The sequence below is a fragment of the Ovis aries genome, chromosome 21, assembly GCF_016772045.2.
Source record: "Ovis aries strain OAR_USU_Benz2616 breed Rambouillet chromosome 21, ARS-UI_Ramb_v3.0, whole genome shotgun sequence".
NCBI classification, from domain to species: Eukaryota; Metazoa; Chordata; class Mammalia; order Artiodactyla; family Bovidae; genus Ovis; species Ovis aries.
In genome coordinates, this window is record NC_056074.1 from 21122575 (window position 1) to 21147992 (window position 25418).

General features: G+C 39.8%; 1 protein-coding gene and 1 pseudogene across 7 annotated transcripts in view; both read right to left on the reverse strand.

Moving 5' to 3' along the window:
* NELL1 (neural EGFL like 1) overlaps positions 1-25418 on the reverse strand; it is a 1034396-nt gene that overhangs the window by 317861 nt on the left and 691117 nt on the right. The window lies entirely within an intron of this gene.
* Positions 22942-24452, reverse strand: LOC114110149 (isocitrate dehydrogenase [NAD] subunit gamma, mitochondrial-like; annotated as a pseudogene).

Genomic DNA, 25418 nt, shown 5'->3' on the forward strand with positions numbered 1-25418 from the left:
TCGCTCAGTCCTGTCTGACTCTTTGCAACCCCATGAATCACAGCACGCCAGGACTCCCTGTCCATCACCAACTCCCGGAGTTCACTCAGACTTATGTCCATCAAGTTGGTGATGCCATCCAGCCATCTCATTCTCTGTCATCCCCTTCTCCTCCTGCCCCCAATCCCTCCCAGCATCAGAGTCTTTTCCAAAGAGTCAACTCTTCACATGAGGTGGCCAAAGTACTGGAGCTTCAGCTTTAGCATCAGTCCTTCCAAAGAAATCCCAGGGCTGATCTCCTTCAGAATGGACTGTTTGGATCTCCTTGCAGTCCAAAGGACTCTCAAGAGTCTTCTCCAACACCACACTTCAAAAGCATCAATTCTTTGGTGCTCAGCTTTCTTCACAGTCCAACTCTCACATCCATACATGACCACTGGAAAACCATAGCCTTGACTAGATGGACCTTTGTTGGCAAAGTAATGTCTCTGCTTTTCAATATGCTATCTAAGTTGGTTATAACTTTTCTTCCAAGGAGTAAGCATCTTTTAATTTATGACTGCAGTCACCATCTGCAGTGATTTTGGAGCCCCCCAAAATAAAATCTGACACTGTTTCCCCATCTATTTCCCATGAAGTGATGAGACCAGAGGCCATGATCTTTGTTTTCTAAATGTTGAGCTTTAAGCCAACTTTTTATCTCTCCACTTTCACTTTCATCAAGAGGCTTTTTAGTTCCTCTTCACTTTCTGCCATAAGGGTGGTGTCATCTGCATATCTGAGGTTGTTGATATTTCTCCCGGCAATCTTGATTCCAGCTTGTGCTTCTTCCAGCCCACCATTTCTCATGATGTACTCCGCATAGAAGTTAAATAAGCAGGGTGGCAATACACAGCACCTTTATTGAAGTCTTATTGTGCCTCAGACAAGGTCCTTGAGTGTTTCATTTACATGAACTCACCACAACACTATGGCACCAATGCTATCACTGGCCACATTTCATAGATGGAGACTAAGGTTGACAAAATTATGGAAGCTGCTCAAGGTTGCAGAGTTGGTAAGGGACAGTGGGAACCTTGGAAAGAAGAATCCAGAGTGTGAATTCTCAGCCACGATCAGAGATGCCTCATCAACATTCACTGAATGAGTGATTGAACTGTCTGTTTCCAGAGTGCCTAATGAGTCGATTCTCAAATGTAAAAGACCCAATTCAGTGTATCAGCATAATTGAGAAGCATGTCACATTAATAGTCTTCGGAGTTACTTGGAAATTTTTAAGTTAAAAAGTTAAAGCCAATAAAACAGGACTTTTATTGGAGGGGATCCAAGGTCATCTTCCTCATACAAGATGATGTTACATTTACTCTTTGATTTTCCTCTTTCACTGAAGTTGATGCTTCTTAGAAGGACTTATGCCTCATTCACTTTCATGAATCCTGAATGAGAGCAGACACTGGGCCTATCCTGTGGTCAGTGCTCAGAGACAGGCAGACAAACTGTCAGATTCCAGTACCAGGAAAGATGTAAAGAATTTGAATTTTAAAAAGGAAACTGAAAAACCTAGCAGGGTACTGAAAACTGGCTGTCAGATAACTTCACTGGAAAACCACATGAGTGTAGGAGCATGAATGACTTTGAGCTCCTTCATCATGGAGAATAGGTAGCTATACCCCACGTACAAAGAGCTATTTATATGGAGAAAGGGCACTCTGATCTCCATCTCCCCTGAGATGGAGGTGATAGAGAGAAGATGGCTTAATTAAAGGTAGTGATACTTGAGTTTTAAAAAATTGCCATGACAGATCCACGTTTTGATAAACTATAAAATATGCCCCTTACCCATCCATAGCTTTTATAGGTACCCATACTTGCATGCAAAAGTATTGAGACAGTTCTGTGTATTGAGTGAAGAGCATGGCCTTGCATCTTGCTCAGACATGATATACAGTTTCACTGGTGCCATTCCAAAAATAGTTTACTTCCATCTTCTAAGCTTCTGGGTCCTAATTTGTGAAAATGGAATTTTTATAGAATTGAAAAGGAAATGAGAACATGCAAAGTACAAGCCCAGTGTCTGGCATATAATTAGGGCTTGATTAATAGTAGCATCTATTATTTTCATCATCATCAGTGTTATCATTTAATTATTCTTCTGGGAGAGTAAGTATATTTGAAGGGATATGTGTTAACATCAAGCTCCACAAAATCATCATTCCAAAAAGAAAGAGAGTAAGAAAAAAACCAGCACAAAAGAAAACATCCTTTCTATACTAGGCATGCTGCTGCTAAGTCGCGTCAGTCGTGTCTGACTCTGTGCGACCCCAGAGACGGCAATCCACCAGGCTCCCTCGTCCCTGGGATTCTCCAGGCAAGAACACTGGAGTGGCTTGCCATTTCCTTCTCCAATAATAGGCATACCTCATTTGAATAGCACACTGCCAGATAGAAGCTAAGTATATGGGCTCTCCAACCAGCTGCATGGTTTAATCCAAGCACTAACACTTAGTAGCTGTGTGGACAGAACAAGTTACTTAACCTTCCTGCATCTTAGTTCATTCATCTATAAAAGAGGGTAATAATGGTACTCGCTCTTAGTTTGTGAGGATTAAGCAAGTCAGTAAGTATGTAAAGCACCTATTACAGAGCAGGTGCTCAGTAAATGCTTTATTTCCCAAGGGATCAAGTTATTAAATTTCTTTTATGCAAAATTTCAGGACTACCCAGTCATGCAGGATATGTTCTGAAAGCTTTGGGGATAACCCCAATTCTTACACTGGAAGTTAATTTAGATATTTATTTTAGAGATTTGTAAAACAGAATTCTGGCTATATAGGGACATGTTATTAATATTTGTGTAGAAAAACATAAAGAATATACTCTTGATTTTATTCCAGCATGCCACAAAAAACAGTTCCTAAAATACATATGCCCTCAAAGCCCCAAAGAGACATACATAAATATAGAGAACAATATGGGGAAAAGAATGTACATCTTTTCCCAGGCATGGAAAATGCACACTTTTGTAAAAAGGTAATTAAAACCTGACTATCAATACAGGCTAACAAAATAAATTTCTTAAAGAAATGCATTCCCCATGAATTTCTGCTGCCTCTGTGCTCCAATATAATTTTATAACATTTAGTTTACAAAAAATTGACTAAGGAGATATTTAGTCTATTGCTCTGCAATGCAACATTTAATTTTATAGCATGGATAATGCACTTCTTTTTACAAATGTATCAGTTTCTTGATAGCATCAATAAGCCGCTTCAGTCATTAAACACTATGTGAGAAACTGGTGCGGCTACAGATTTCCTTACTGAAACACACAGATTAACTTTCAGCTCATAAACCCCACTACACGGGTTACTTGCCTGGCGTCTGCAGTCCATGCACTGAAGGAGGAAAGGAAAGCTTAGCCAACTTGAATGACAGACTGTACACACATTAAATCTTTGGATGGATTCTCAGCACCCGTCGGATACGGATGAAAAGGCCTGCAATGCACTTAGCGCTCTGCAGGGTCTAGGCTGACTACCTCGTGAGCATCCTCCCCTTTCCCTCCAACACACTAAGTCCTTCCTGCCTCTGAACTTGCACACAGGCTGTAGCACTACCGCTTGCTTAGCCACCACCCCTCCAAACCGCAATCTTAGGCTAAATTTCTACAATATGACATCAACCCTATGGGATGAAAAAATGAAGGAACATCAACTAATTCCTATACGTTCTTCCTAATTCAACCAATGATTACCTCCTCAGAAACTAGGGGCCTTTGCTGACCCAGAAACTAGGTCAATTTACAGTCACACAATCTTATTTGACTTCACAGCATGTATCACAACTGTTATTAACTCATTCTTTGAATTGATCTATGTCTTCCAACTTGGAGAAGGTGATGGCACCCCACTCCAGTACTCTTGCCTGGAAAATCCCACGGATGGAGGAGCCTGGTAGGCTACCGTCTACAGGGGTCACACAGAGTTGGACATGACTGAATTTAGCAGCAGCAGCAGCAGCATGTCTTCCCACTAAATGATAAAATCCCAAGAGGGCAGGCACCATTTATTTTTTTCTTTAATGTTTGCTTTTGCTTAGTTTTAGATACATTGCCTACAATAATGCCTGACACATAGTAGCCACTTGGTGACTTTTTGCTGAGTGAAATTTCTATTATTCTTGACACAATACTAAATGTGAAGGTATTATTATAATTATTAGCCTGTCTGGATAACTAATTCACAGTAAGAGTGAACACGAGTATTATTACAATAAGTGTAAAAAATGGACTCATGCTTAAGGCCAGAGAAACCTGGTTTCAGATATCAGCTCTAGTACTTATTAGTTTAATGCAACTTGAACAAGTAAATAGTTCCTCTGAATCTCATTTTTTTTTCATGTATTAGATCTAATCCTAGTTTTCTCAAACAGTTTTTGTAAAGTTTAAAAAATGAATATAATGCACTCATCACAGCCCCTTACATAATTCAAACATTAAGGAGAAATGCCTCTATTGAGATTAAGAAATTATAGCTCCTATCCCTCATGCATCCTTGTGCGTGCATGCTCAATCACATCTGACTCTTTACAACCCCATGGAACGTAGCCCGCCAGGCTGCTCTGTCCATGGGATCTCCCAGGCAAGAATATTGGAGTGGGTTGCCATTTCCCAGTCCACGGGATCTTGGATAGAACCCATGCCCCCCGTGTCTCCTGCATTCGGCAGACTGATTCTTTACCACTGCGCCATTCTATCTAATGTAAAGCTGCAACATTAAGATCACGAACACTCAAATAATGACTAGGATGAAAAGGCATTGGTTCTTTGTCATGAAAGATTAGAAGTAACCTACATTTTCTAAAAGTTTCCTTCCACTAATCCAATTAGGAAGAGTTAAAGAGAAATACTTCATGACAAAATATTTGCTCTTAAATCAGTTCTTTTGTCACTGAGGAAAAGTGGAAGTAATGAAGAGGAGGAAGGTCAAACATTTAAAAAGTCATTGTAAGAAATAAAAAAAAAAATGTGACATTCAGAAAATATATATTTAAGGAATTCCTTAGTCTTTAAGGGACATTATAGGGTGAGGAGGGGGCTTCCCTGGTGGATCAGAGGTTAAAGTGTCTGCCTGCAATGCCTGAGACCCGGGTTCGATCCCTGGGTTGGGAAGAACCCCTGGAGAAGGAAAAGGCAGCCCACTCCAATATTCTTGCCTGGAGAATCCCATAGAGGGAGGAGCCTGGTTGGCTACAGTTCATGGGGTCACAAACAGTCGGACATGACTGAGCTACTTCACTTCACTTCACTTCATAGGGTGAGGAAGGGAGGTTTGGAGTTTGAGTGCTAATCAAAGAGAGGATATATGAGCTGTTTGCTGACCTTGAAAATGTTACCCTACATTTCTGGATTAATAAAATAAAGATAATTATGATAATTACAGTTGTTCCAAAGGAGGGAGCTAAAACTGAAGTAAAAATTTGTATATATATATGTATGTATGTATGTATGTATGTATGTACGTATGTATGTATGCATGCATGCTAAGGACTGCAAGGAGATCCAATCAGTCCATCCTAAAGGAAATCAGTCCTGAATATCCATTGGAAGGACTGATGCTGAAGCTCAAACTCCAATACTTTGGCCACCTGATGAGAAGAACTGACTCATTTGAAAAGACCCTGATGCCAGGAAAGATTGAAGGCAGGAGCAGAAGGAGATGATAGAGGATGAGATGGTTGGATGGCATCACCGGCTCAATAGACATGAGTTTGAGTAAACTCTGGGAGTTGGTGATGGACAGGGAGACCTGGTGTGCTGCAGTGCATGAAGTCACAAAGAGTTGGACACAACTGAGTGACTGAACTGAACAAGTGTTTAACACGGTATATGGCACATAGCAAATTTTCTGAAAAATGAAGGCTCCTGAGGTATGCCTGAAGATTAACTCTAGCTGGGAACTTTGCTTTCGTCAAGGCATTTTAGAGCCTCATTGCTCCACAATCCTTTTCCTTTTGATGAAATCCTATAACATGATTTCAACCTCACAGGATGATCAAGAGAAACATGTTTGACAAGCAACAGCTCAGCAGTTCAAAAAGGAAACGAATCCATTTACTGTGTGTATAATTAGAAATAATGTCAGAGGTTTATGAGGTTATCAAAAGATAATGTCAAAAGAAAGTGGTTTTCCCACTGCTAGATAAATTTGAAAGTTGAAGAACTGGTCGAATGTCTGGGAGGAGAGAGAGAAATGTAAAATGGAATTTTAGAGAAATGAAATTAAAAAAAAATTCTCATGATGTTTTCTTCTTCCTAGAAGACAATGCTTTTGAAAATGGAACCATATGTTCCATGGTAAAAGAATAAGACACGTAATGATCACTCCTTATAGAGCTAATTGATACTTGCTCCATCACATTTCCATATGTATATACTCTTAGACATATTTCCTCAAAGTCTAATAAAGAAATGCAGGGTCTTACAGGCCACATTTCCCCTGGATGACCTCCTCAGAGGGAGAGTTGACGGAGGTTTCATCTGCCCTCATTTCTCAGCAACTTTCTTTTTTGGTGTCTTAGCCAAGAACCTCAATTTTCAAGTCAGTTTGGCTTCCTTTAACACAATGTTCATGCTACATCCATCAAAATTGTTATGTTTGAAACTCCATACCGTGACACACTATGGCTTCCTTTATATGCAAAATCTCCTTTAAGCTTTACAACAATCTCAAAAGGTATTTACCATTTTATCCCCATTTTATGGATGAAGACACTGAACTTGTTCAAAATCCCTCTGTGGTAGTGACAAAGCCAAGGTGCCAACCTAGAGCTGTCTAATTATACACAGTTCATGCTCTTTCCTACATGTGCTCAGCAGTGCTAAGCATCTGCATTCACACAAACTTTTTGTTCAGACTGGTTCCTATCCATGATCAATAGCTCTGACTCCTTCTGAGCTGAAATAAGACTAGAGAACCGTACCTGCTTAATAACTTAAAAAATTAATTCTGAATACTAGTTTTAGTTGCTTTTGTCACTGACAAATTACATATTGATCTTGGGTTCACCCTGACCATTTGCAATGACCAGGCTGTTGAACTGTGCTAGTTTACAGCAGTGATTCAGATGGATCTCTCTTTTGAAAAAAACACAAAAAGGTTTTGGCTTTTAGCTTAGAGTTAAAGGTAGGGAGATGTAGAAGATCATGGAACCAATGCTTCTGGCTTTTAAGGGATGTGGTGAGATTTCTGCCCCATTGCTGTAAATGGATGTTCAGAATAGACTGCCTAGGAAGGAATCATGCCTGCCCAAGTTCAAAACAGTTATCTATTCATTGTGAACCATTGGTCTTTTCATGTGTCTGTAAATAGATACGTGTGAGTGATTGGGAACAGGTATAAAATATTTTTTAATAGGAAAAAGGAATTTTCCATTTAATTGTTTTTCCTGTTATCTCAGTTTGCTTTTGCCTTATAAACACACACACAGATACACATGATTGCACATAATAGGTGCAAGCTGAAAATGGATTAAATGGAATATTTCCATCCATAGCATATCAGGTATACATCGATTAAAGCTTCATGGATACTAACATCTTTTAAATTTTAATTAGTCAAAAAGCCATTAATGTTCACGGACATGATACTGGCCAGAAGACAACAGCATCCTCTGACGCAGGGTCACCAAAGACTGTTCTAGCAGAGCAATAATGCAGGAACAATGCAGTCAGAATGTTCATTTTTAGAGCAAAGTCCCAAAGAAACACGTAAGTAAATCACATAACTGAAAAGGAAATAAATGAGAACAGATATCTGCTGAAATTCTTCATAGACCAAACCTATAGTTGAAGATTCTATTTTCCATTCATGGCATAAAATAAGACTCAAAGAACTCAGACTTATTTTGTGCCTGATGACCTTGACTTCTATTGTCCCTGTTATTATATCTAAAGGTCATGATAGCAAAGTTAAAAAGATACCACTGCTAATAAAAATAAAAACTTTCACAGAATCAGATGGAAAAAATGGTCCCTTCTTTCACCTCAAGGATAATAACCTCAGATTCATAATTTCAGTTACTTCCCTTTCCTATAATCTCCTTATCTCTGGTCCTGGCATGAATCTAACTGCCGAGTACAGTCTGTGATAAATGAGGGGACGAGCTTTCTCATTTATTAAATGAAGTCAATGAGAGTTTCATCTGGCAAAGGGTCACTGAAAGGAGAGAATCAAGGCTGTTAATTTCAAGGGGAAAATTGCTTTCAGAACATCCAACTCAAGAGAAGAGAAAAACATTGACATCCTGCAATTAGTCGAGAGGCTCCTAGTGCACATGGAGAAACAGATGTTTCCTGAACTTTCCGTCATCACTGTTATTATACTTTGGAAAGAATCAGAAAGGAGATGCATGTGAACTCATATGAGCAAGTCATGACCTAGTTGATGCAGTTCACACTTTGATTTTCAGCTCCTCTTCCTAACATGCTTCATTGACTGCACCTTTATTCTACCAGATGTTTTACTAAATTGATCCACGTGTATGGATGAAATGACCCATTGCATCAAGAGATTGACCAACTGCTCAAATGTGTTGATTAATTGTTTCAGTTATATTGACAATTTGGCTTGACCCAAAGACTTGGCCTTCATAGGCACAGAATTCTGAGAGGCATAGCCAAATGAAAAACACTAGGCTCCAACTAATAAAAGGTGCAAGGACATGGGCAGGCATTTCAGAGAAAAGGAAACAACAGACTAATCAACATAATTTCCATCTCATCAGCAATTTGAAAAAAAAAATTAACAAGTACCAATTTTCACTAGTCAAATTAGCAGACAGAATTGATGCAAAAATAATTCATATCCTTTGACCCTGTAATTCCACTGTGAGTATGGCCTTGTTGGAAAACAATCAACATGGGAAAAAAATGTGCACTAATGTATTCACTGCAGTGTTAGTAAGGATTATGAAAATTTGGAAACTGAAATGTCTAAAAGTATGTGAAAGGGTAAGATTATTGCAAATGCTCAGAAGAGAAAGACGTGCAGCTATTTCCTTAAAATGATGCTAATGAAATCTTTAAGAGAAATGCAACAAATACCTAAAATCTGTTTTACCTAGACTATGCAGCGGTACTGTTTGGTAGCTTCTGTTTACCACATGGCTCTGTAGCATGACACTTTAGCTATGCTATTTATCATATTCTCTTCATATCTCTTGGAAACGTCCTTTTGATAAACATATTGCTGCATTTTACTTGCTAGAATGGCAATTATGATTAATTTGAATGCATTTATGCTTGTCATCCAACAGGCATCAAATGATTCTCTAAGTACCCCTAGAATCTATGTGATTCTAAGTCTCTTACAGTGTAACAAACCTTTAAATAGCAGATTTTTACTGCTAAATTAAATTTCAAATTCAATTACCATAAATAAGGAATAACACATCTGCATCCACACATTTTTCACACTGAGCTCAGAGTGAAACATCATTTCTTATTTCTTTGATGCCTCCTGTCATTCCCAAGGAAACACTGGCCACACACTCAGAGAAGAAAGTTAAATGTTACTTCCAAATACAATTAAGCCTCAAGGTTTGTCTCTTAGAACCAATGATTGCACCCTGGGACTTTTGGTGACTTAGGAAACCTTGATGATCGAAGTGGTTTTCTGTTACCTAACACAAAAAATCTGGACTCCCTTGTGTGGCACCAAAGACCTTCTTCTTTGTGCCACCTGCACACCGGCCCATTTTCTTCCCACATCACTTCCTCAAATGAATGCTTTAAACACCAAGGTACCCACTGTTTATTGTCCTTTGTTATGCCATTTTCTTCATCCTGGAATGCCTCTTCCTATCTTCTACCCACATATCCCTTAAAGGAAAAGATGGCATAAATTACTGGGGGCTTCCTGGGAAGTTTTGGAAGCACTTGGGATACACTTTTAAGCAAAACAAAGATCCCTATTCTCACTGGAGTCTGTATCCTTGAACACGAGAGACAGCCCATCAACAATGGAGAGTAATTAAGCAGAGGATATAGAATATCAGACTTACGGGCTTCCCTGGTGGCTCAGAGGGTAAAGTGTCTGACTGCAATGCAGGGGACCCGGGTTTCATTCCTGGGTCAGAAAGATCCCCTGGAGGAGGAAATGGCAACCCACTCCAATACTGTTGCCTGGAAAATTCTGTGGATGGAGAAGCCTGTAGGCTACGGTCTATGGTAGTCTGTAGTCTATGGGGTTGCAAAGAGTCGGACATGACAGCCACTTCACTTTCACTTCACTTTCATAGAATATTAGAAGATGAAAATGCTAAGTAAAAAAAAAAAAAAAAAACACACACACACAAAAAAAACTGCAGGATACTGGAGATGAGGAGTGCAGAAAATACAGTGTAAGCTGTGAAGAACATGTAGGCTATAAATTAGCATAAAAATATGGGCTGCAAATAGAAGTCCTTTAGAGAAGAGAGCTAAATTTTATTTTTTCAGGTAAGAGAAGTTGATTTTTCCAAGATCACACAGCTAGTTAGATCAGCTCACAAGTCTAGAACTCAGGTCTCCTAAAAGGCCATTTCATGTTGTTTCTGATAGAAACAACATCTACTTCCGCATTATGCAGGGATAAAAAGAATGGGTTTGGTAATCAAGAGGTCCAAGGCTCAAGGCCTGTCTCTTCAACAAGTTAGTTAATTTTTTTACCTAAAACTTTGTCTAGAAAATGAAGATAATTATAGTACCTTCATCACAGACACGCACAAAGGCAAGAGAAACAGCACACAGAAGACATTTTGACAGCAATGACACCCCACTCCAGTACTCTTGCCTGGAGAATCCTATGGACGGAGGAGCCTGGTGGGCTGCAGTCCATGGGGTCATGAAGAGTCGGAGACGACTGAGCGACTTCACTTTCACTTTTTACTTTCATGCATTGGAGAAGGCAATGGCACCCCACTCCAGTACTCTTGCCTGGAAAATCCCATGGACAGAGGAGCCTGGTAGGCTGCAGTCCACAAAGAGTTGAACACGACTGAGCGACTTCACTTTCATGCATTGGAGAAGGAAATGGCAGCCCACTCCAGTGTTCTTGCCTGGAGAATCCCAGGGATGGGGGAGCCTGATGGGCTGCTGTCTGTGGGGTCACAGAGTCAGACACAACTGAAGCAACTTAACAGCAGAAGCAAAGTATCGCAAGCAAACATTAAATGTTATTGTAGCTTTGTTTTTAAATCTCATTAGAATGCCAAAAACTTATACCATGAGAATGAACAGCAGATGCCAGCTTAGATATTTACATTATATGAGCATCTACTATATATAAAAGTTTCTATTGCTCAGAGAGAGATCTGTCATACATGTGATAAGTAGATTAGACCTTTTCATGAAAATGGCTTTTCTGTATTGCTGTTTTATAGGAAGCTGACTTCTAGAAGGTTTCAGAGATCAAACAAAGCTGGAGGTCATGGTATCAGATGAAATCCTCATTCTTTCACCAGTCAGAATGGCTGCGATCCAAAAATCTGCAAGCAATAAATGCTGGAGAGGGTGTGGAGAAAAGGGAACCCTCCTACACTGTTGGTGGGAATGCAAACTAGTACAGCCACTACGGAGAACAGTGTGGAGATTCCTTAAAAATTGCAAATAGAACTACCTTATGACCCAGCAATCCCACTGCTGGGCATACACACCGAGGAAACCAGAATTGAAAGAGACACATGTACCCCAATGTTCATTGCAGCACTGTTTATAATAGCCAGGACATGGAAACAACCTAGATGTCCATCAGCAGATGAATGGATAAGAAAGCTGTGGTACATATACACAATGGAGTATTACTCAGCCGTTAAAAAGAATTCATTTGAATCAGTTCTGATGAGATGGATGAAACTGGAGCCGATTATACAGAGTGAAGTAAGCCAGAAAGAAAAACACTAATACAGTATACTAACACATATATATGGAATTTAGGAAGATGGCAATGACAACCCTGTATGCAAGACAGGGAAAAAGACACAGATGTGTATAACGGACTTTTGGACTCAGAGCAAGAGGGAGAGGGTGGGATGATTTGGGAGAATGACATTCTAACATGTATACTATCATGTAAGAATTGAATCGCCAGTCTATGTCTGACGCAGGATGCAGCATGCTTGGGGCTGGTGCATGGGGATGTCCCAGAGAGATGTTATGGGGAGGGAGGTGGGAAGGGGGGTTCATGTTTGGGAACGCATGTAAGAATTAAAGAAAAAATAAATAAAAAATAAATTCCATATTAAAAAAAAAAAAGAAATCCTCATTCTTAAAATAGTGAATTGATCTAGACATTAGTTCATCTTTGACAAAAATTGGCTTTCACAATGCCCTCATTTTTTGGAAGAATAAATGCCTCAATTTCTTCCATGATATAAAAATAATCTCATCACCAAGGAGAAAGGTATATTTTTATACGAAGAACATCTTTCTGAAAAAAGAACATCTTTCTGAAAATTATCCAGGCCTCCAAAAAGATCAGTTTGAAATATGTCTTAAGGTATATATTCCTCCATAAAAACACATATGTATTTTTTAGATACTCATCTGTACAGTATGGTATTTTATTTATTTATTTTTTTGCTATACTCTAATCACCCTGAAGAAAGAACCAGTTTTCCTTTACTCACGGTTCCTAGCATACTGTTCCTAGCTTTACTCATAGTAGGAACAATAAATGACTAGCCAACACATGGATCAAAACATATCTGGTGCCTTAGCTTATCCTTAGCTCCTGTGAAGAGTAATCACAAAAGAGGGAAAATCTCCAATGCATTTCTGTACAAAGGCAGAAGGTAGAATCACAATGTTACTTATATTGGTGAATCCTAATGAACTCATCTCCCATGTAGAATCTCTTTTCACTTTAATTTTGGATTTGGCTATATGACTTGCTCTGAGGTAATGGCATCACCAAACATCACACAGGCAGAACTTGATTAGCACTTATACAATGGGGCTGGCTTGTCTTTCTGAAATATTCCATCTTGGAGCCCATCAATCACGCAGTAAGAAAGTCTGGCAAGCCTAATGACGGCTGAGATGTCACATGGAAGAGAACAGAGACAATTCAGCCAACTAGCATCAACTGGCAGCCATGAGGATGAGCTTATTTTGATTGTTCCAGGCCCTGGATGAGTGACCATCTGATCATAGCCTCATACATACACCCAAACCAACAACAGATGGAACAGAAGAACCACTCGCCGAGCCCAGCCCACCCCCAATTCATGAGAATCAATATACCATTGTTATTTTAAGCCACAACACTTAGGTTGTTTGACGCAGAGTAATAGATAATAAAAGTAAAGGAAAAGATCATATGGGTAAAAGTCACATGCTAAAACAGAAAAGCAAGTGTCCTAGGCTCCCTCTGCCAGCTAGTTTTGAAACTTATTGTCTCATTGCAGAATTTATTACAATCTTAATTTCTTCATCTAAAGAGCACATAAAGACACTGACCTCACAGAACTGCTGTGAGGATTAAATAAAATAATGCCACACCTAGTGAGTACCTTCAAAATAGCTGCATTGTGAAAACTGCTGAGATAGAAACTTCCTTCTCCAGAGATAGAAATAACATGGACCTAATTTCTTGATAGTGTGATTATGCAAATCTCATCTGGCAGTTCAAACTGAGCTGTATATTTTATCACTTTTTCTCATTCTCTTCTCAACCTCTACCAGATTCATACATTAGGGATAGTGTTAGGAATGTAAATGGAAATGACAACTTTGGACAAGTCTCCTAACCACATTTCCTGACCACCTGGCCTCCACTCTCACTCTCCCATGACAGTCTCTCATCCTACCACCAGTCAAAGTGACCTGTCCAAATTCCAAACCACTTCCTATCACTCTCCAACTTTAAACCTACTTAAGGGCTTCCCCAGTAGCTCAGCAGGTAAAGAATCTGCCTGAGATGCAGGAGACACAGGAGATGTAGGTTCGATCCCTGGGTCGGGAAGATCCTCTGGAGAAGGACATGGCAACCTACTCCAGTATTCTTGCCTAAAACAACCTCATGGACAGAGGAGCTGGGAAGGCTACATCCAAAGGGTCACAAAGAGTCAGACATGAATGAACGACTGAACACATACAAGCTACACACATACGTGGTCCAAACCTGAAACCTGAATGAATCCAAACGCCCTTCATCTGGCTTCTGGCCCTCCTCTTTCCCTTCTGCAATGTCCTCTCCAGTGAGACCAGTCACCTTGCTCTTTCAATGACCCGGGGCTCTCGCTGACTCAGTGATTTCCCTTCCCTGTGCCTGACACTTGCCCCAGGTGTTCATGTGTTTCTCCAGGTATCATTCAGAGATCAGCTCGGATGCCACCTCAGAGAAGCCTCCCCTGATTAGCTCAGGCAGCCCACCAGTCCTTGGGCCACCAGTTGCTCTCTGTTACAATACCCCAGTTTTGTTTTCTTTCCTCCTCCCTTAGAACTTGGCATAATTTCCATAATTTGTGTGTTTGGAGGTTCACTGTCTATTTTCCCTTCTGGCAAATGAAAGTCCTATGGCATCAGACCTTCTGCCTGTTCATTATTTCAGCCACTTTGCCTAGATTGGGGATTCACAGACTATGGCCCATAGATTTACCTAATATGGCACAATGACAAATAATGGCTTTTACATTTGCTAATGGCTGACAAATTTCAAAAGAAAGACAGTATTATAAGACATGTGGAAATTATATGAAGTTTAACTTGTAGTGTCCATAATTAAAGTCTTACCAGAACACAGCCATGTTTATTGTCTGTAGCCCCCATCGCTTTATTTTAAATTTATTTATTTGGTTGCACCAGGTTTTAACTGTGACATGCAGAATCCTTAGCTGTGGCATATGGGATCTAGTTCCCTGACAAGGGATTGAACCTGGGCCCCTTACACTGGGAGCCTGAAGTCTTAGCTGCTAGACCACCAGGGAAGTCCCTCCCACTGGTTTAAAAAGACAGCATTAAATAGATAGTTGCAACAAAGACCACATGGGCCACAAAATCTACAATATTTACACACACACACACACACACACACACCCTTGACCCTGGCCTAGAGCAGTATATAATTTGTAAAGGTGACCAATTTATATGGGTCCGAGGAACTTTTTAAATGGAAACAAATACCCAACAGAGAAATCTCCCAGGACCATCTCACAGGCAACATCATACCATAAAAGTATTCGTGTGGAATACTTTTCCACACGTAAAGCCAGTTAGGTACAAGTTTCCGGCTAAGCCCTCGGAAGTCTTCCAGACTCTTCACTCTTCTCCAAACACACTATGTTTCTATAAGGAGCAGAATGCCAAGTCTGCATTCTCATCAAGGGTTCTAATTGATCCACACACAGAGAAAAGCTAAATGAACAAAACTGGAGATGTTTGGAAAAATTAAACACAGATTTCTTAATAAAGCTGAAAATAGCTTAATAAAGCTGAAAATAGGCTGCTGGCATCCCGAGGCATGTTTATTTCTGTTTAAATAGATGACTTCCCATAGACTGGTATCAGCTCAGCAGGGATCCTGGGAGAGAAGTACTTTCCTCCTCCTGCACATTTTAAGCTCTTTTCCAATGAAATTCAGCCAGAGTCTATAAAAAGCATCTGTCAGTCTGGATAAAAACAATAACCATGGTCAAGTAACACTAAGAGCCTCAGTTGCCCATTTCTGGAGTGCTCTAAACAGTCAGGGAATAGACCCACTGGAGAAGACCAAGAGTTTGACAGTCTCTTTTGTAGAAAAGTGATCTCTCAGAAAAAGAAGATGAAAGTATCAGGTGGAAGAGTGATAAGGTAATCCTCACTCGGAATGCTGTGGTGGCGATTTGTTTATTTACCTGAACCAGAGGAGTGCGGTGAATTTTCAAGCCATGAGCATGCCTCTGCTACCGTGACACAGAAGAGGTACTTTATGACTGATCTCAGGCAGAGACAAGCCTATGGGCAGCTTCAGGGCCACGAGGAGAGTAGATGATGCCGTTGGCAATAGAATCAAAGCAGATGGAGGAGCATGACACATTAATGTCAAATGAAATCCAAGGTCATTTCCAGAAGGAGGAATCAAAATGGTATGAGAGCAGATCACCAAGGAAGAAAAGATGACGTGTTTCCAGAGATCCAGTTCACTATCCCGGAGGCAGTGGAGAGAGATGAAGGGAACAAGAAGGATGGTGGAAAGAACAAAATGATGAACCGTGCTCTCAGAGAGACTGGCAGAGGAGAACACAGAACAGAAAGGCTTTGAAGAGCAGCAGTTGGGCTGAAAAGTAGCTTAACAAAAATAAAAAATCTTGGCAATCACAGAGTCAACTATGATGAGGTGTCTAATCAGGCTCATTAATCAATGTAAAGAGTCTGTCCCCCCAAAGAAAACACTTCATAGAAAAATCAGGTGCTGTCCTTAAATCTTGAAAATCCCACCTTATAGATAAACATCATCAGGGCAAGGTTGTATAGGTAAAATGAGTTTGACAATAATTACATGCAAAATAAGAAGTGATGAGGGTTAAGAGTAAAAGCTATGAGTATCAGGTAATGGGCAGATAAGTAGCTTATGATGGTAGCTCTTATAGGGCCCTCCCCTTCTGTCTCCTACTTTGCCTTTCTTCTTTTTGCTCTCTCCCCTTCTTTCCCCTCTCTCCCCTTCTGGAGACATAATTTACTCAAGGGAACTGTCTGATTTCCCCTCTTATGTGCTCTCATAGCACCTTGCATATATCTCTATGACAACACCCATCACACTCCATTATATAGGCATACCTCAGAGATACTGGAAGTCTGGTTCCAAACCATCACAATAGAGCAAAACTTTCCACGAGGCAAGTCACACAGATGCTTTGGTTTCCCAGTGCATGCAAGAGTTATGTTTCCATCATGCAGTAATTGATGAAGTGCACCATAGCATTATATTAAAAACACAAGGTATATATCTTGATATATACCATTACCTGAGCATTCAGTGAGTCATAATCATTTTGCAGTCATAACATCAAAGATCACTGATCACAGAAATATTATAAAAATGTTACCAAAAACATGATCCAGAGACGTGAAGTAAGAAAATGCTGTTGGAAGAAGGGTGCCAACAGACTTGCTTGATGCGGTGCTGCCAAAAACCTCCAATTTGTTAAAAACACGATAAAGTAATATACGACAAAATGAGGAAAGCCTATGAGTCCTCAATGACTTGATTCCCTCTGCCCCTCGAGATCCTAGAGAGAAAGGACACTGATTGGCAAGCTGCACCCTCAGCGGTTTGCACAGCACCCAGCTCAAAGCAAGTGTTCAGTGGAGGACAAACACCACTGAGGAACAAGTGAATAAGGAAAAGAACAGACAGACAAAGCGACTGTGCACACAAGTGTATCTTGCCACTGGCTAGAATAAAATTGGCACCCAAATAACCTAATTCTATCACAACATGAATACCTTGAAAAGGATCAATCCCTGAGACGTATCTTACCCCAGAGTAAACACATTCTTTATAAATCAGGCTTTCCAACATATTTTTCTGGTATCTGTCATATAGGTGATTTTTGACACCATAGTTTTTAACAGAAATTACATTTTTTATCAGTTTGAAAAATCAAAACTAAATGAAGTACCCTATGTGTACTCTGGCCACAGCCTTAAAGAGTTTAGTATAATTTCATTTGAAATTCAGTTGTATTTCTTTCCACAATATTACTTATACATCTAGAAATCTTGGCTTCTTCCTTAGCTATTATACATTTTTGCACAATAACTTCAATATCTATTTTCCTTCCTTTTTCCCATTTTCCACGTTCCATTTAGGAGATGATGTAAATGCCTAACTAGGTGGTGGTAGTTTAGTCGCCAAGTCGTGTCCGACTCTGTGACCCCATGGACTGTAGCCCACCAGTCTCCTCTGTCCATGGGGTTTCCCAGGCAAGAATACTGGAGTCGAGTGTCTTTTTCCTTCTCCATGGGATCCTCCCAACCTAAGGATTGAACCCGGGTCTCCTGCACTGCCAGCAGACTCTTTACCAACTGAGCTGCCACTGAAGCCTGCCTAAATAGGAGATAACCCCAAATTTAAGGAGAAACAGTCCCTTTTTATAAGTGATAATATCTAAAAAAGAAAAAAGGAAAACAAATATTCTGGGCAATGCTGAGTAATTTTGCAGGACATCTTAAATAGACAACTACCACCCATAATATTTGATTTTTGGATCTAGTTATTATGCATAGTTGTATTAAGTATGTTATTTAATAGGTAATATTAAATAATAGATTAATATTACCTTTTCCTTTACCATGACATCTTGACTCTCTTCCCATGAATCTTGACCTCAAGGTTTTTCCCCAACCCAGAGCCATTTTTCAATCTCTCTAAAATTTTCCACAACTATCATCTCCCCATCTGTCTAAGCTGTCTGAGATAAAGCACTTTTATGAATTTGTATTTGATGCTTTCTTTGGATATTTTAAGCAAAGTGACAAGAGTCCAATTGTATAATATCAGGATTGTTTCCCCATTTGTCTGATAGGTAAATATTTGTGATCTCTACAGGGTAACAAAAAAACTATAATTTGTTACTAAGTGATTTTTTAATGGTACGTATATAATGACATTCAGTACTTCCAACTATCACAACATGCTTCCAGGAATAATGACTCATCTTTTGCTGAGGATTTTTTTTTTTTTTGCCTCTTTTTAAAATTTCTTCTCCAGATAATTCCTATAAAAATCCCAAACTGGCATAACTAATGCCACTTTTTTCCCTCCTCCAAATACTTTATCATTCAAAATGAAAGAACTGATAGAATACCTGGTAATATAAGAACATGATAAACTTTTGAATTTAAGAAAATTCCTTTCTTCTGAGGGATTAAAGAGGGGGGAAAATACCTTGTATTTGAACATATATAGTGTTTCCTTTCTCCTTTTCAGCAACATTTACTCATTTACATCTATTTGGCATAAACTAAATTTGGCATTAACTCTAGCAAAACAGATGCTTCAGCGGATTAGAGCCCAGACTACTGTCTTCCTTGGAAGATGCTGTTTTCACCCAGGCTGATTTGGTTTTCAAGCATTTACAAAATTAGTAACAAGCTATTTCAATTTTTAAGTTGCTTTGTGAGGTTGAGTCATTTTATTTTTCATTTTAAATATGTCTCCTTTCTCTTTCCTTGTATTTCTTGGAGCAATCACAAACGCAATATATGTAGCTTCCCATGTCAGCATAAGCAAATTCATTCTGATGTGAAGACGTCTCCACACTGAGTCCCAGTTTATGCAAGTTGTCAGGGAAACTTCAAGGACCCAGTTTTCCCATTCAAAAATTTCAAGCCCTATAATCAGTTTCCCACAGTTATTTTACGTACTCCAAAATACGCAAGCCCCCAGGAATAGTCACTTTCTTACGACCTCTATAATGATTCAGAATCTGGATACATTTCTTCAAAATTCTCCTCTTGGCAAGATTCAACATTTCTTTTCCACTTCCTATCATTATTTTAATTACTCTCTTACTTCAACAACATATCACTTCTTTTCCACATATTGTCTACCGTTATCTGTTACTACAAATTACTTTGACTACTTCACTGACCATGTTCATTCAGTATCTGATGCTTGATTCAAGCACTATTACCCTGATTATCAGGATATTTTCATTTTTTCATCCCGGGCTATCTAAATCACCTAAAATTTGGGGAAGCAATTTAGTAATAGTGGTTAAGACTCCACTGGCATCACTGGCTTGATTTGTGTGTGTGTGTGTGTTTTGTTTTTGTTTTTGTTTTTAAATTTTAAAATCTTTAATTCTTACATGCGTTCCCAAACATGAACTCCCCTCCCACCTCCCTCCCCATAACATCTCTGTGGGTCATCCCCATGCACCAGCCCCAAGCATGCTGCACCCTGCGTCAGACATAGACTGGCGATTCAATTCTTACATGATAGTATACATGTTAGAATGCCATTCTCCCAAATCATCCCACCCTCTCCCTCTCCCTCTGAGTAAGAGTCCGTTATACACAGCTGTGTCTTTTTTCCTGTCTTGCATACAGGGTCGTCATTGCCATCTTTCTAAATTCCATATATATGTGTTAGTATACTGTATTGGTGTTTTTCTTTCTGGCTTACTTCACTCTGTATAATCGGCTTGATTTTAACTCTGGTTCCACTATTTACATTCTGATTGACCTCAAACAGATCAGTTACCTCTTTTAAGCTTCAGGTTCTTTGTCAATATAATTGGCTCATGTGAGGATTAAATAAGTTAATGTACGTAAACCATTTAGGAGAGTACCTAACATAGATTAAGTGTTCAAGAAACATTAAACTTTCCTATACATTATACTAGGAGACAGGCTTCCCAAATGGCTTAGTGGTGAAGAATCCATCTGCCAAGGCAGGAGACACAGTTCGATCCCTGGGTCAGGAATATCCCATGGAGGAAGAAATGGCAACCCAATATTCTTGCCTGAAAAATCCCATGGATGGAGGAGCCTGGTGGGCTACAGTCCATGGGGTCGCACAGAGTCAGACACAACTGAAGAGACTTAGCAGCAGCAGCTACACTGTATTATTACTGGGATGGGAGAGGGAGTAGAAATGGTGAGCCTGGAGAAGGAAGCAGCGATCAGAACATGGAAGGTCCTTCATGCTGTGCTCAGCTGACTTTATCTCAAGGTCAAAGGAAACAGGTTGAATGTGAAGTGTTAAGTAGGACATGATTCTACTTCCCTTTCAGAAAGTTCAGGTTTGAGTGCATTGTCAGAATAGATTTGTGGGGTCTAAGCTACAGGCAAGACACAAAGTAGAGAAGGAACAGAGATTGGGAAGTTCCCAAAGATGAGAAAAGCTAATGAGAAATGAGGTGTCAGTGAGAAAGAAGAGAGATGGTTGGATTCAAGAAATAAAGGAGAGAGATAAGGGGCCTTGATAAATAAGCTGATATGGTTTGTGACTCTAGTTGAAAGTCAGTTCTTGTTGTTGCTTAGCCACTAAGTCGTGTCTGACTTTTTGTGACCCCAAGGACAATAGCCCACCAGGCTCCTCTGTCCATAGCATTTTCCAGGCAAGAATACTGGAGTGGGCTGCCATTTCCTTCTCCGTGAAAATCAGTTCAGTTACAAACCCATAAAAATAAGTAAAGCAACTTGCCCAGTAAGTTCCAAAGATAGTAATGAATGAATATCATTTTCCCCATTTTCCTCTTAAGTAACTTTTAGACTGTTATATAATGGATATTAATGAATGTAATAATTTCTAAACTTCATCAAGCACTTTCCATTGGACAGGCAGAGTGCTACCAGCTTTATGCGTGTTTTCTTGCTCTATTTTCCCAACAAGTCTATGAGGTGGGCACAGTTATTATTTTACTTTACATATAAGAAATATTAGGTAGTATCAACCATATCATTCATTTTCATTGATTCAACAAACATATATTACTTATTATATATATATAAGTCATTATGCTACGGGATACAGAGGACAGGAAAAAGAATACATAGTATGTGCCCTAAAGATGTTCATAGCTCAGTGGAAAGAATATCTCAAACTGACAAATGGGAAAATTCCACTATGGTATACTAAGAGCAGCCTGGTCCAAAACTGTGGGAAGATTTTGGAAACAATCATCTTTAACAGAAAAGGAAAGTTCCAGTTCAAATGCACCTATCAGCATAAACTCCCATTGTCAAATAAAATCCAATATCTGGGCTACTGTCTGCAGTTGGACTGGTCGTGAATAAATTTCACATCCATGAGAGAACAGGGAACAGAGTGAGTTAAAGTAGTATGGATTCATTTAGCATTGGAGGTAGGGAGACTTCACCCCCAAATTCATCCCTTTTCTACTTATTAAACCATACCTTTGGTTTCAAGTGTACATCTATGCAGAGGAAGGCACCATGGGGGCCAGTGGCAGCACTGGCCAATGATATCTCCAGTGCCCAATAAAGGACTACCATGATTATTTTATAATTTGCTCATTCCTGCTTGCTTTGTTCTTCAACAAAGACTTCTAGATAGGGTTAAAGGTAGTCATTTCCTCCTCAGATTAAATCCTCTCAAACTAGTGTTTGATTTTCCACATTCTAAGCCCTGACTTTACACATAACAAGGATAGGTGATATCAAGGTAATACGATAAGTCTGAGCCTTTTGGGAAGTAAGACTTTTTCAGCTCTCAGTCCAATGTCTTTAACTTGTGCTCCATGAACCATGACGGGATCCAAGAGCTATAGCTGAGATACAGAGGTTTTCAAAATATTATTAAGGATTTACTGTTTTTCTCAATCTCACTTCTAACAGCAATCTATTCCTGCTGATAAAACTACGTAAATTTTTATAATTGTTGCTTTTATTTCTCACTTGAGTATCATTTTTGTGTTTCTCCCACCTATGCCCTTAGAGTTACTGTAAATAAAATATAGTAAGATGACAGTAAACACTTAAATGAGCTCAGTGTTTTTCATTTTCTTATGTACATTCTTTGAAAGAGAGATTAAAAGGAAGTAAACCATGGAGGATTGTAAGGCAGTGTGCATGGAGTTTACAGTACATGGTTCTGTTTATATAGTAGAGAGTTGTGGGCCCAGTGCCTGTTAACTGGGAATTTAATGTCTAAACTCATGAGCTTAGAGGCTCAAAGCAGGAATTCAAGAGGCCCCTTTGCAGGAGACCTATGGTGCTCAGAGATGTCCATGTGTGAAAAATTACACCAGCAAAAACTCCCTTTTCTCACCTAAACAAGACCAGGAAAAAAGATGGGAAATCTAGGAGGGAGTAGAGGCATTCTGTACTGCCCAGCTTTATAGTACCTTATTATTAAAATGACAACATATATTTTATAGGCAACTTTTATTGCAATAATTAACTCATTAACAACCTCTAGAGAGAAGCCAGACTCTTCTGCAGGTTGGTCTGCAGAATTTTAATGACCTAGATAGGAGAAAAATCAGTGTGCCAGGTTCTGGAAAAATCCGGGACTCTACAAACAACCCTGACCTATTTGGTGTATCATCTCATAGAGAAGTGTGAATTGCAGATTAAAATAGAGGATAATTCCTCACTACATACACAGCACAGTAGGCATGGCTAATTTAAACAAGTGATGTTTCCGGTATTAAAAAGAAACAAAACAATCAAACAAACAAACACTCAGACTTGATTCTTTCCCCCTACCTCTTCTGAGCTAGAATAGAAGCTAGCTTATTCAAGAGTCCACATCCGCCAAGCTGGCTGGGCTTTGTGACTGGGGAGAGTAAAGGCAAAGGTAACGTAAGGTGTGGGACAGAAAGGGATTTGGAGGACAGTTCAGCCTCCAAGGCACTAACCATTTAACTGGCAACATGGATGTCATCCTATGATATTTTGCATGGCATCCGATGTGGTACCCTGGCCTCCAATGTCTGGAGTTTGGATGTCCTTGTTCTCCATGGATGCCAAGACTGGAGGTGGCATAGAAATGGAGCTTGAGGTAATCCAGCCTAAAGCAACCTGCCAGCAGTGCGGCAGTAGAGTCGGTCACGTTACTGGCTATAGTCTTCCTGACTGGCTCGCAGCTGTTTCAAACACTGCATATATGTGGCTATAGTTGGCAGCTGGCACAAGGCCTGCAACCAACCCTGTGCAGACATTATCGAAATGTTGCCACAGAGACTGGGCATCACCATGACATCAAACTGCTGGGGCCAGGATACCAGCTGCATGGGGGTGTTATCCACAATCATGCCCTCAGAGGAGAGTGGGGATAGTAGGATGCCACCTCCCTACAGCACTGCAGGAAGAGACAACCTCCCAGTCTTGTGATGTTGGCCTTGTGCATGGCTGTCTGATGGGCCAGCTGGAAAGCGTATTCAGCAAGGCGCAAACACTTGGCCTCAGTAATGATCTTTAGGCTTTCTACCACTCTGTTCATGCTCTCACGCTCCAGGTTGCTGTATTCACCCTCTGTGTTGTCCCAAACAACTAAGCTGTCTATGTTCTTGTGTCTGGTTTCCACCGGTGGCCAACTCTCAAAATGGATGACGTTGGCACAGAGATCTAGAGTCCTGCAAAACACACCGTTTCAGGATTTGTGAGATGGTGGCAGGTTGTAGTCAGTTTCAAAGCTGCCCTTCAAGGCCACGTGGTTTCAATGGATTGCCATGATGGCACTGTAAATATCCTCTTCACTAGAAGTGGAGGTAATCTTTACTTCCTCAAAGTCCCTGGGCACACACGCATGTCTGGACACATTCTTGACATGCAGTTCAGGCCCGATGCCATCCCCAGGAATCATAGTCACGGTGTGCCATCCATCACACACGGCTGCTGGGAGAATGTTGTATCTAAAAGAGAAGCTCCTCAGTGAGGTCTCATTGCCAAGGAAAATCTCTCAAGAATGACCTAGAATAGTCGGTGGGAACATGGCCTTCACAGAGTGCCTGGCAGATGTCAGCATCTTGAGTGCCATGATCTTTAAATGGACATTTAGTTTAATTTATGTAAAAACATGTGCTTTTCCTCTTGCTTTGAATTGGATTCTTTTGGTAGAATTCTAGATCCACAATTCTTGCTTAGGTCACAGTTTTCTCCTACGTGTTCTATTTTTGACAGACATTTTACTGCAGCGAGAGACTGAGAGTACTAGTTACGAGGAGATGTGATGTGTTACAGGCTAGAAAATTTACTTTGGAGTTGGATAATCCCATGGACGGAGGAGCCTGGTGAGCTACAGTCCACGGGGTCGCAAAGAGTCGGACACGACTGAGCGACCTCACAAAAAAAAAAAAAAAAAAAAATTTCATTAGGCACATTCAATGTATCTGTGTGATACACTTAAAAATAGACTTGATATTTTATAACACTTTTAGGTTCACAGAAAAACTGAATGGCAGATACACAGATTTCTCATATGAACATTTCCTATGCAAAGATTTCCTATACCTATGGCTGATTCATGTTGAGGTTTGACAGAAAACAAGAACATTCCATAAAGCAACTATCCTTCAATTAAAAAATAAATAAATTTTTAAAAAGATCTTACACATCTGTTACAACTGATGGACCTACACTGACACATCGCCATCACCTAAAATCCATTGTTTAAATTAGAGGTCACTCTTCATGTTGTACATTCTGAATGTAGATAAAGGTATGACGTGTATCTTCATTGTAGGCTTATACACAGTTTCGATGCCCTGAAAATTCTGTTTCGCTCCTTCATCTCTCCTTCTCCACAAACACTGGTTACCGTCAATCTCTTTCCAGTCTCCACGATTTTGCACTTCCCAGAATGCCATATATTTGGAATCATACAATATGCAGCCTTTTTTCGGATTGGCTTCTTTGACGAAGTAAAATGCACTGTTTCCTCCGTGTTTTTTCATGGCTCTGTAATGCATTGTTTTGCACTGAAAATGCCATTGTCTAGATGTAT